At 42.8% G+C, this 9474-nt stretch overlaps 1 non-coding gene across 1 annotated transcript; it reads left to right on the forward strand.

Moving 5' to 3' along the window:
* Positions 1-6350: 6350 nt before the first annotated feature.
* trnaf-gaa (transfer RNA phenylalanine (anticodon GAA)) lies at positions 6351-6423 on the forward strand. The gene has a single exon. It is a non-coding gene; the product is annotated as a tRNA-Phe (tRNA).
* The last annotated feature ends 3051 nt before the right edge of the window (positions 6424-9474 follow it).

The following is a 9474-nucleotide window of genomic DNA, read 5'->3' on the forward strand; positions in this document are numbered from 1 at the left end:
TCACATATCTTTATTAACATCACTAAGGCCTTTGATCTTGTCAGCAGAGACGGCCTCTTCAAACTGCAATGGAACATCGGCTGCCCTCCTGACCTCTTGGGCATCATCTCTTCTTTCCACGAGAACATGCACAGTTCCATCAGTTACAATGGAGCAACATCAGACGCTTTCAAGATCAGCAGTGGGGTAAAGCAGGGCTGCGCGCTGGCGCCAACTCTCTTAGGAACAGAGGAACATCGGAGTAAGCTATTCAGCCCGTCGAGCCTGCTCTGTCATTCAATTCGATAATGGCTGATCACCTACCTCAAAGCCCCTTTCCCATGCTATCCCCATATCCCTTGATGTCATGAGTATCAAGATTTCTATCAATTTCTGTCTTGAACATGCTCAATGATTGAGCTGCCACAGCCCTCTGGGGCACAGTATTCCAATGATTCACCACCGTCTGAGTGAAGAAATTCCACCCATCTCAGTTTTAAATGGCCTACTCCTTATTTTGAGACGATGTCCTTTGGTTTTAGACTCACCAACCAGGGCAAACATCCTGTCTACATCCACACTGTCACGCCCTGTAATAATTTTGTCAGTTTCAATCAGATCACCTCTCATTCTTCGAAACTTTAAGGAATACAGGCCCAGTTTCCTCATAAGACAATCCCACCATCCCAGGGATTAGTCTGGTGACATAAAAACAAGAAATGCTGGAACCACTCAGCAGGTCTGGCAGCATCTGTGAAAAGAGAAGCAGAGTTAACGTTTCAGGTCAGTGACCCATCTTCGGAACTGACATATATTAGAAAAGTCACAGGTTATAAGCAAGTGGGGTGGGGGTGGGGCAAGAGATAACAAAGGAGAAGGTGTAGATTGGACAAGGCCACATAGCTGACCAAAAGGTCATGCAGCAAAGGCAAACAATATGTTAATGGTGTGTTGAAAGACAAAGCATTAGTACAGATTAGGTGTTAATGGACTGAATATTGAACAGCAGGAAGTACAAACCTGAAAAAAACAGTAGGTAAGCAAACTGAACAAACTGAGATGAAATGAAATAAATGCAAATAAAAGATTAGTCTGTTGACCCTCTGTTTCACCCCCTCTATGGCAAATGTATGCTTCATAAGATGAGGAGACTAAACTGTACACAATACTCCAGTGCGGATTCACCAAGGCTCTACACAATTGCAGCAAGACATCTTTACTCCTGTACTCATGACCCCTCGTGTGGGTACAACATACCATTTGCCTTCCTAATTGATTGTTGCACCTGCACAAGAGCTTTTAGTGTCTCAGGAACAAGGACACCCAGGTCCCTTTGGACATCGACACTTCCCAACCTCTCACCATTTAAGAAATACTCTGACTTTCTGTTTATTCTACCAAAGTGAATAACTTCACACTTATTCACATTATATTCCATGTTCTTGCCCATTCATTTAGCCTCTCCAGGTCCCCTGGAAGCCTCTCTGCATCCTCCTCACAACTCACACTTCACCAAGCTTTGTGTCATCTGCAAACTTGGAAATATTACATTTAATCCCCACATCCAAATCATTTATATAGGTTGTTAACAGCTCTGGCTCCAACACTGATCCTTGCGGTACCCCAATAGTAACAGCCTGCCATCCTGAGAAGGACCCGTTATTCCTGCTCTCTGTTTTCGGTCTGTTAACCAATTCTCAATCCATATCAGTATATTATCCCCAAGCCTATGTGCTCTAATTTTGTTTACTCACCTCCTGTGTGGGACCTTACCAAAGGAAAATACAAATACCACACATCCACTGGTTCTCCTTTATCTGTTCTTTAGGTAACACCCTCAAAAATCTCAACAGGTTTTTCAAACCTGTTTTCCTTTTCATAAATCTATGTTGACTCTGCCCAATCATGTCATCATTTTCGAACTGTCTAGTTATCACATCCTTTATAATTGGCATATTCTTCTCCATGCTGCTATTGTCCACTTTCAATTACTCACTTATAGGTGTTCACCTGCACATCAGAGCTGACGACAAGCTGTTCAACTTGGCAAGACTGTGCGCCAAGACCAAAGTGGGTAAATTCCTAGTCTGTGAGTTGCTATTTGCTGATGATGCTGTGCTGACATCCCATAATGAAGTTCAGTCACAGCAGCTTGTAGGTCGGTTCTCCCTGGCCTGCAAAGTGTTTGGACTGACAATCAGCATCAGGAAGATGAAAGTTCCGGGCCAGGACGTAGAGACTCCACTTTCCATCAACATCGACAACCTCACTTTGGAGGTTGTCAACAGCTTCACATACCTTCAATCAACAATCACCAGCAATCTGGCCCTTGATGCTGAAATCAGCACCAGGATTGCCAATGCTGCAGCTGTCATGTCAAAGTTGAGAAGACAAGTGTGAACCGACAGCAAACTGACCGAAAATACAAAGCTCCACGTGTACCAGGCTTGTGTTCTCAGCACCCTCCTTTATAGTAGAGAAGCATCAACAACTTATACAAGCCAAAAAAAGCGGCTGAACAGCTTCCACCTCCACTGCCTCAGATGGATACTGGGCATCTCCTGGCAGGACAGAGTGCCGAATGCGGAAGTACACCAGCGTGCAGGGATCCGCAGCATGTTTGCCCTCTTGAGTCAGCGGTGACTCTGTTGACTTGGCCAAATGGATGACCGTCACATTGACAAATACATGCTCTTTGGTGAGCTTGCTATCAGCATGAGATCAACAGGTCAGGGGAAAAGATCAAGTCCTTTGGAGAGGTTTGAGTTAATTCAGGAGAGTGGGCATGGATTTATCAATGGGAGTTCATGCTTGACGAATCTAACTGTATTTGTTGATAAACTATCTGAGAATACTGATGAAGGGAATGCAGTGGATGTTGTTTATATGGATATTACGAAAGCATTTTATAAAGTACCACATAAAAGGGTGGTTAACAAAATTGGGGTTCATGGATTAGGAGGGTCAGTGTCCATTTGGATAGTAAATTGTTTTAAAGACTGAAAACAGCGAGTCATATTAAATGGTTCTTGGTCAGACCGGAGGATAGTCGACAGTGCTGTTCCCCAAGGGTCAGTGCTAGAACCACTGCTTTTTTTGCTAAAGGTAAGTGACTTGGATCTTGGAATACAGAGTAGAATCTCAAAATATGCCGATGACACCAAACTTGGAGAAGTGGCAAACAGTGAAGATGATATGAACTGCCTGCAACAGGACAGTGATAGGCTAGCAGAATGGGCAGACAGGTGGCAGATGGAATTTAATAGTGACAAGTGTGAGGTGATGTATTTTGGCATAAGGAATAGGGAGGGGCAATATATACTTAATGGCACAGTTATAAAGAGTGTGTTGGAATAGATGGACTTGGGGTTCATGTGCACCGATCTTTGAAGGTGGCAAGACATATTGCGAGAGTGGTTAGCAAAGCATATGGGATCTTGGGCTTTATAAATAGAGGCATTGAGTACAAAAGCAGGGAAGTTATGCTGAACCATTATAAAACTCTGGTTAGGCCCCAATTGGAGTGTTGCTTCCAGTTCTGCTCAGCAGACTTTAGAAAGAATGTGAGGGTCCTTGAGAGGATGCAGAGGCGATTTACCAGAATGGTTCCAAGGATGGGAGATTTTAGTTACAAGGTTAGGTTGGAAAAGCTAGGATTATTCTGCCTATATCAAAGGAGATTGAGTGGAGAATTGATAGAGGTGTATAACACCTCTAGAGAACAGGCCATCCTGGACTGGGTATTGTGTAATGAGAAAGGATTAGTTAACAATCTTGTTGTGTGGGGTCCCTTGGGGAAGTGCGCCCATAATATGATAGAATTCTTCATTAAGATGGAGAGTGAGAGAGTTGATTCCGAGACTCGGGTCCTGAATCTAAACAAAGGAAACTATGAAGGTATGAGGCGGGAGTTGGCGATGATAGATTGGGGAACGTTACTTAAAGGGTTGACAGTGGATAGGCAATGGCTAGCATTTAAAGAGCGCATGGATGAATTACAACAATTGTTCATTCCTGTCTGTGCAAAAGTAAAACAGGAAGGGTGGCTCAACTGTGGCTTTCAAAAGAAATTAAGGAAAGTATTAGATCCAAGGAGGAGAAATATAAAATGGTCAGAACAAGCAGCAAACCTGAAGATTGTGAGCAGTTTGGAATTTAGCAGAGGATGACAAAAGGATTGATTAAGAAGGGGGAAATAGAGTATGAGAGTAAGCTAGCAGAGAACATAAAAACTGACTGTAAAAGCTTCTGTAGATAGGTGTAGAGAAAAAGATTAGTGAAGACAAATGTGGGTCCCTTACAGTCAGAAACGGGGGAATTTATAATGAGGAACAAAGAAATGGCAGACCAATTAAATACATACTTTGGTTCTGTCTTCACAAAGGACGATACAAATTACCTCCCAGAAATGTTGGGGAACATAGGGTCTAATGAGAAGGAGGAACTGTATGAAATCTGTATTAGTAGGGAATGTTTGGGAAATTGATGGGATTGAAGGCCGATAAATCCCCAAGGCCTGACAATCTACATCCCAGAGTACTTAAGGAGGTGGCCCTTGAAATAGCAGATGCATTTCTGGTCTTTTTTCAAAATTCGGTAGACTCTGGAACAGTTCAAATGGATTGGACGGTAGTTAATGTAACTCCACTATTTAAAAAAAGAGGCAGAAAGAAAACAGCGAATTATATACCGGTTAGCCTGACATCAGTCGTGGGGAAAATGCTGGAGTCCATTATAAAAGATGTAATAGCAGAGTGCAATAATAACTCGTCTCCACTCCTAGTATTTCTAAATCCTACACATTCACTATAATGTGAACAATTATTTCCTGTTGTGTCTCTCTCAGATTTGTAAACTTCACTGTATTGGAGTGAGGTGACATCTACTGGCGGGAAGCAAGAACTGCAATCAAGCAGCAGAAACTCCACAGTCTGTCAGGGTTCAAGAAACATTGCAATGTGAGGATACAGCGAAGTGGTTTGATTGGGTAGATGGAGACGTGATTCCACTTGTGGTGGTGTCTGAAGCAAAGGCCAGAAATACAAAATTGCCATTAATAAAAGAAATGAGGAATTCATGAAAAATGTAGTAACGTAGTGAATGGTTAGAATGTGAATAGAATAGAAAGTGAGATTGGATGGACAGAAGCAGTCTGAAAGGATGGCTGAAACAAAAGGTGAGTGCCGTGAAACGTTAACTGTGTTTCTCTCAGCACAGATGCTGCCAGAGCTGCTGAACATTTCCAGCACTTTCTGTTTTTATTTCAGCATTTGCAGGATGTTGCTTTGATCTGAAAAAAAAATGGATGATTGGCTGGGGGGTTCCATTGAAATTCCACAGCAGCTAAAGCAAACTGACTAGTCAGTGGCTCGTTGGTCTAGGGGTATGATTCTTGCTTAGAGAATGTGGTTCATTAACATGTAAGAAATCCAGGGTTTTAATCCTCGATGAGCCCTGGCCTGCTGACATTTTCAGATTAAGGTTATCTATTGGTTTCAGCCTTGCAGAAGGTGGAATTGACTTCCATGCGGAGCTGGCTTGTGGACCAGACAACTGGATTCAAAGAGCTTGTCGACAAAATTGTAATTAACTAAATGTACAGATAGCCAAGTGGGAATATAAAGTTGTTGCTGTCATTGTGACCTGATTCCAAAAACAACAGGGCTGGGTTCTGGACTGGAATGGAATGGAATTCTTCAGTGTTTCTGTTGTTTGGCTTGCATTGACTCATCGATTTTCTTGTTTTTCACTTTGTCGATCCCTTTGAATAATTGTGGATCCTTCTTCAGGGTGTCTTCTTTCACCAGGTAGTTCTGACCTCTGATGATGTTGATCGTAATCAGCTTCAATTCGCTGATAGTTCTGGAACTGAGCAGATTTCCTTTGCTTGAGTCTACAACATGGAACTCAGTCTGACATGTGGACCCATGGGAGGATTTGAATGCCATCCCTGCGTTGGAGTTGCATCCATCCAATAAGAGACCGAGGAGAAGTGACAGTTCTGTCAGTCGAATATGAGACTTTTAATGGCAGGGTTGTGAGTTTGAGTGCCATTCTGTTTTTCCCTTTTTTAAGGCTTCATGAGCAGAGAGTACAGGGAGTGTTTGAAATGAGCAAGTCTCGCTTTGATTCAGGACTCTTGCCTCTCAGCAGCATCTCACTATGAAAGATTGAATTTGATCTCATTTCATTCTCAGCTCGGGGTCTGTGCGGCTCAGTGGCACTTCTGGCTGTCTCCCGCTTCACAATCCATCAGGACTGAGAAAGCAATGGGGAATATTACTCACATGTTGTGTTATTTAATTTTTTGGAAAACTTGAATGTATGTATTTTCTTCCAAAACAAGGACACCAAGCTACTGTTAATGTAGAGCTGAAATAGCTCAGTTGGGAGAGTGTAAGACTGAAAATCTAAAGGTCCCTGGTTCAATCCCGGGTTTCAGCAATTTTGCTTCCTTATGCGTCCCTTGCCTTGGTTCTGATTTTCCAGTTGCACAATTTACTTTGAGATTATTTCCCAAGCACCAGTGGATTGAATTTGAGAAACAACACAGAGTCATTTACAACATAGAAGGTGGTCATTTGGCCTATCACGTCCATGCTGGCTCTCCGCGGAGCAATCTAATCAGTTCCACTCACCAGCTCGATCCCTTTCCTCCTGCAAGTTTCTTTCCTTCAAGTATCCATCCAATTGCCTTTTCAAATCATTGATTGTCTCTGCTTCCACCACACTCGTGGGCCAAGACATTACCACCCACAACATAAAAAATTCCACCTCATCAAGGATGGGAAATACTTACATCTTCTATATTTGCTTATTCTCTATTTCTATGAGAATAGACTGGCAGTCAACATGAAAGGAAACCCAAAAATCTTCGAGCAGCATGTAAATGATAAGTGGGTAGTAAGAGGTTGAGTCGGGCCTATTAGGGACAAAAAGGATAATATAAGCTTAGAGGTGCAGGGCAATGTTAATCTACTTCATGAGTACTTTGCATCAGTGATCACTAAGGAAGTGGAATTTGACAAAATATCAGTTGAAGTGAAGAAAGTAGTGGCAATGGAGACAGTACAAATTAGGATAGGGACGTACTAAAAAGAGCTGGCTGTGCTTAGGGTAGATAAATCACCTGGTCTGGATGGCTCACATCCCAGGTTGCGAAAGGAAATGCGGATGCAGATAACAGAAGGGCTTGCTATAATATTCCAATCTTCCCTGGATACGGGGGAGGTGCCAGAGGATTAAACAGTGGCAAATGCGACACCCTTATTCAAGAAAGGGTGTAAGGACACTCCGGCTAACTACAGGCTAGTTAGATTAACAGCAGCGGTGGGTAAGGTTTTAGAAAGAATAATCAGGGTAAAAAATCAACAGTCACTTGGAGAGGTTTGAGTTAATTAAGTAGAGTGAGCATGGATTTATAAATGGGAGTTCATGCTTGACTAATCTAACTGCATTTTTTGATGAACTAACAGAGCAGCTTGATGAAGGGAATGCAGTGGATGTTGTTTATATGGATTTTAAGGAAGCGTTTGACAAGGTACCACATAAAAGTGGGGTTTACAAAATTGAGGTTCGTGGTATAGCCGGGTCAGTGTCCAATTGGATAGAAAATTGGTTTAAGGACGGAAAACAGGGAGTTTTATGAAATGATTCTTTGTCAGACTGGAGGATAGTCGACAGAGGTGTTCCCCAAGGGTCAGTGCTAGAACCACTGCTTTTTTTGCTAAAGATAAATGACTTGGATCTTGGAATATTGAGTAGAATCTCAAAATATCCCGATGACACCAAACTTGGAGGAGTGGCAAACAGTGAGGATGATATGAACTGCCTGCAACAGGACAATGATAGGCTAGCAGAATGGGCAGACAGGTGGCAGATGGAATTTAATAGTGACAAGTGTGAGGTGATGTATTTTGGCATAAGGAATAGGGAGAGGCAATATTTACTTAATGGCACAGTTCTAAAGTGTGTGTTGGAATAGAGGGACTTGGGGTTCATGTGCATCAATCTTTGAATGTGGCAAGACATATTGCGAGAGTGGTTAGCAAAGCATATCGGATCTTGGGCTTGAAAAAAAGAGGCATTGAGTACAAAGCAGGGAAGTTATGCTGAACCATTATAAAGCTCTGGTTAGGCCCCAGTTGGCGTGTTGCTTCCAGTTTTGCTTACCACACTTAAGAAAGAATGTGAGCGTCCTTGAGAGGATGCAGAGGAAATTCACCAGAATGGATCCAGGGATGGAGGATTTTAGTTACAAGGTTAGGTTGGAAAAGCTAGGGTTGTTCTCCCTGCATCAAAGGAGAGTGAGGGGAGAATTGATAGATGTGTTTTCGGCTATGAGAGTTTTAAATAAATTGGCAAGGAAACATTGTTCCCGTTAACTATTGGTACAAGGACTAGGGGACACAGATTGAAGGTTTTGGACAGGAGATACAGGGGGAATGTGCGCAAGAACTTTTTTACACTGATTGGTGATGATCTGTAACTCGCTGCCCACGAGGGCGGTGGAAATGGAGACAATCGAGGATTACAAAAGGAATTTGAATGGGCACTTGAAGGAAATAATTTTACAGGGCTATGGGGATCGAGCAGACAAGTAATAACTCGTCTCCACTCCTAGTATTTCTAAATCCCACACATTCACGATAATGTGAACAATTCTTTCCTGTTGTGTCTCTCTCAGATTTGTAAACTTCACTGTATTGGAGTGAAGTGACATCTACTGGCAAGAAACAAGAACTGCCGTGATGAGATCAGCCATGATTGTATTGAATGGCAGAGCAGGCTCGAGTGGCTGACTTGCCGACTCCGGCTCCTCGTTCTTATGTTCATAGAATCATACAGCACAGAAGGAGGCCATTCGGCCCCATTGTGCCTCTGCTGACTCTCTGACAAAAAGATGCAATTAGTCCAACCCCCTGCCTATTTCCCCATAATCCTGGAGAATTTCACTTTGAAATATTTGTCCAATTCCTTTATGAAAGTTATAATTGAATCTGTTTCCACCACCCTGTCAGACAATTCATTCCAAATACGAATCAGTTACTGGGTAAAAAGATCTCTCCTCACCTCCCCTTGACATTTTTGGCCAATTATTTTAAATCTGTGTCCTCTGGTTACTGACCCCCAGGACAGTGGAAACAGTTTCTCCCTCTCTACCCTGTGAAAATCCTTCATGATTCTGAACACCTCCATTAAATCTTCCCTTAACCTTCTCTACTCTGAGGAGAACAATCCCAGCTTCACCAGCCTGTCCAGAGAACTGACACGCCTCATCTCTGGTATCATTCTAGTAAATCTCCTCTGAACTGTCTCAGAAGCTTTGATGTCCTTTCTAAAGCCTGGTGCCCAGAACTGGACACATTACTCGAGCTGAGATCGAGCCAGCGACGCCCACATCCCACGAACGAATAAAAAAACGCTCCCGAACCAGTCCCCAATTCTTAAGCATTTATCGACGCTCCCTGCCCAGTCCCCAAATCTTATTCATTT

The sequence above is a fragment of the Heterodontus francisci genome, unplaced genomic scaffold (assembly GCF_036365525.1).
Source record: "Heterodontus francisci isolate sHetFra1 unplaced genomic scaffold, sHetFra1.hap1 HAP1_SCAFFOLD_286, whole genome shotgun sequence".
NCBI lineage: Eukaryota > Metazoa > Chordata > Chondrichthyes > Heterodontiformes > Heterodontidae > Heterodontus > Heterodontus francisci.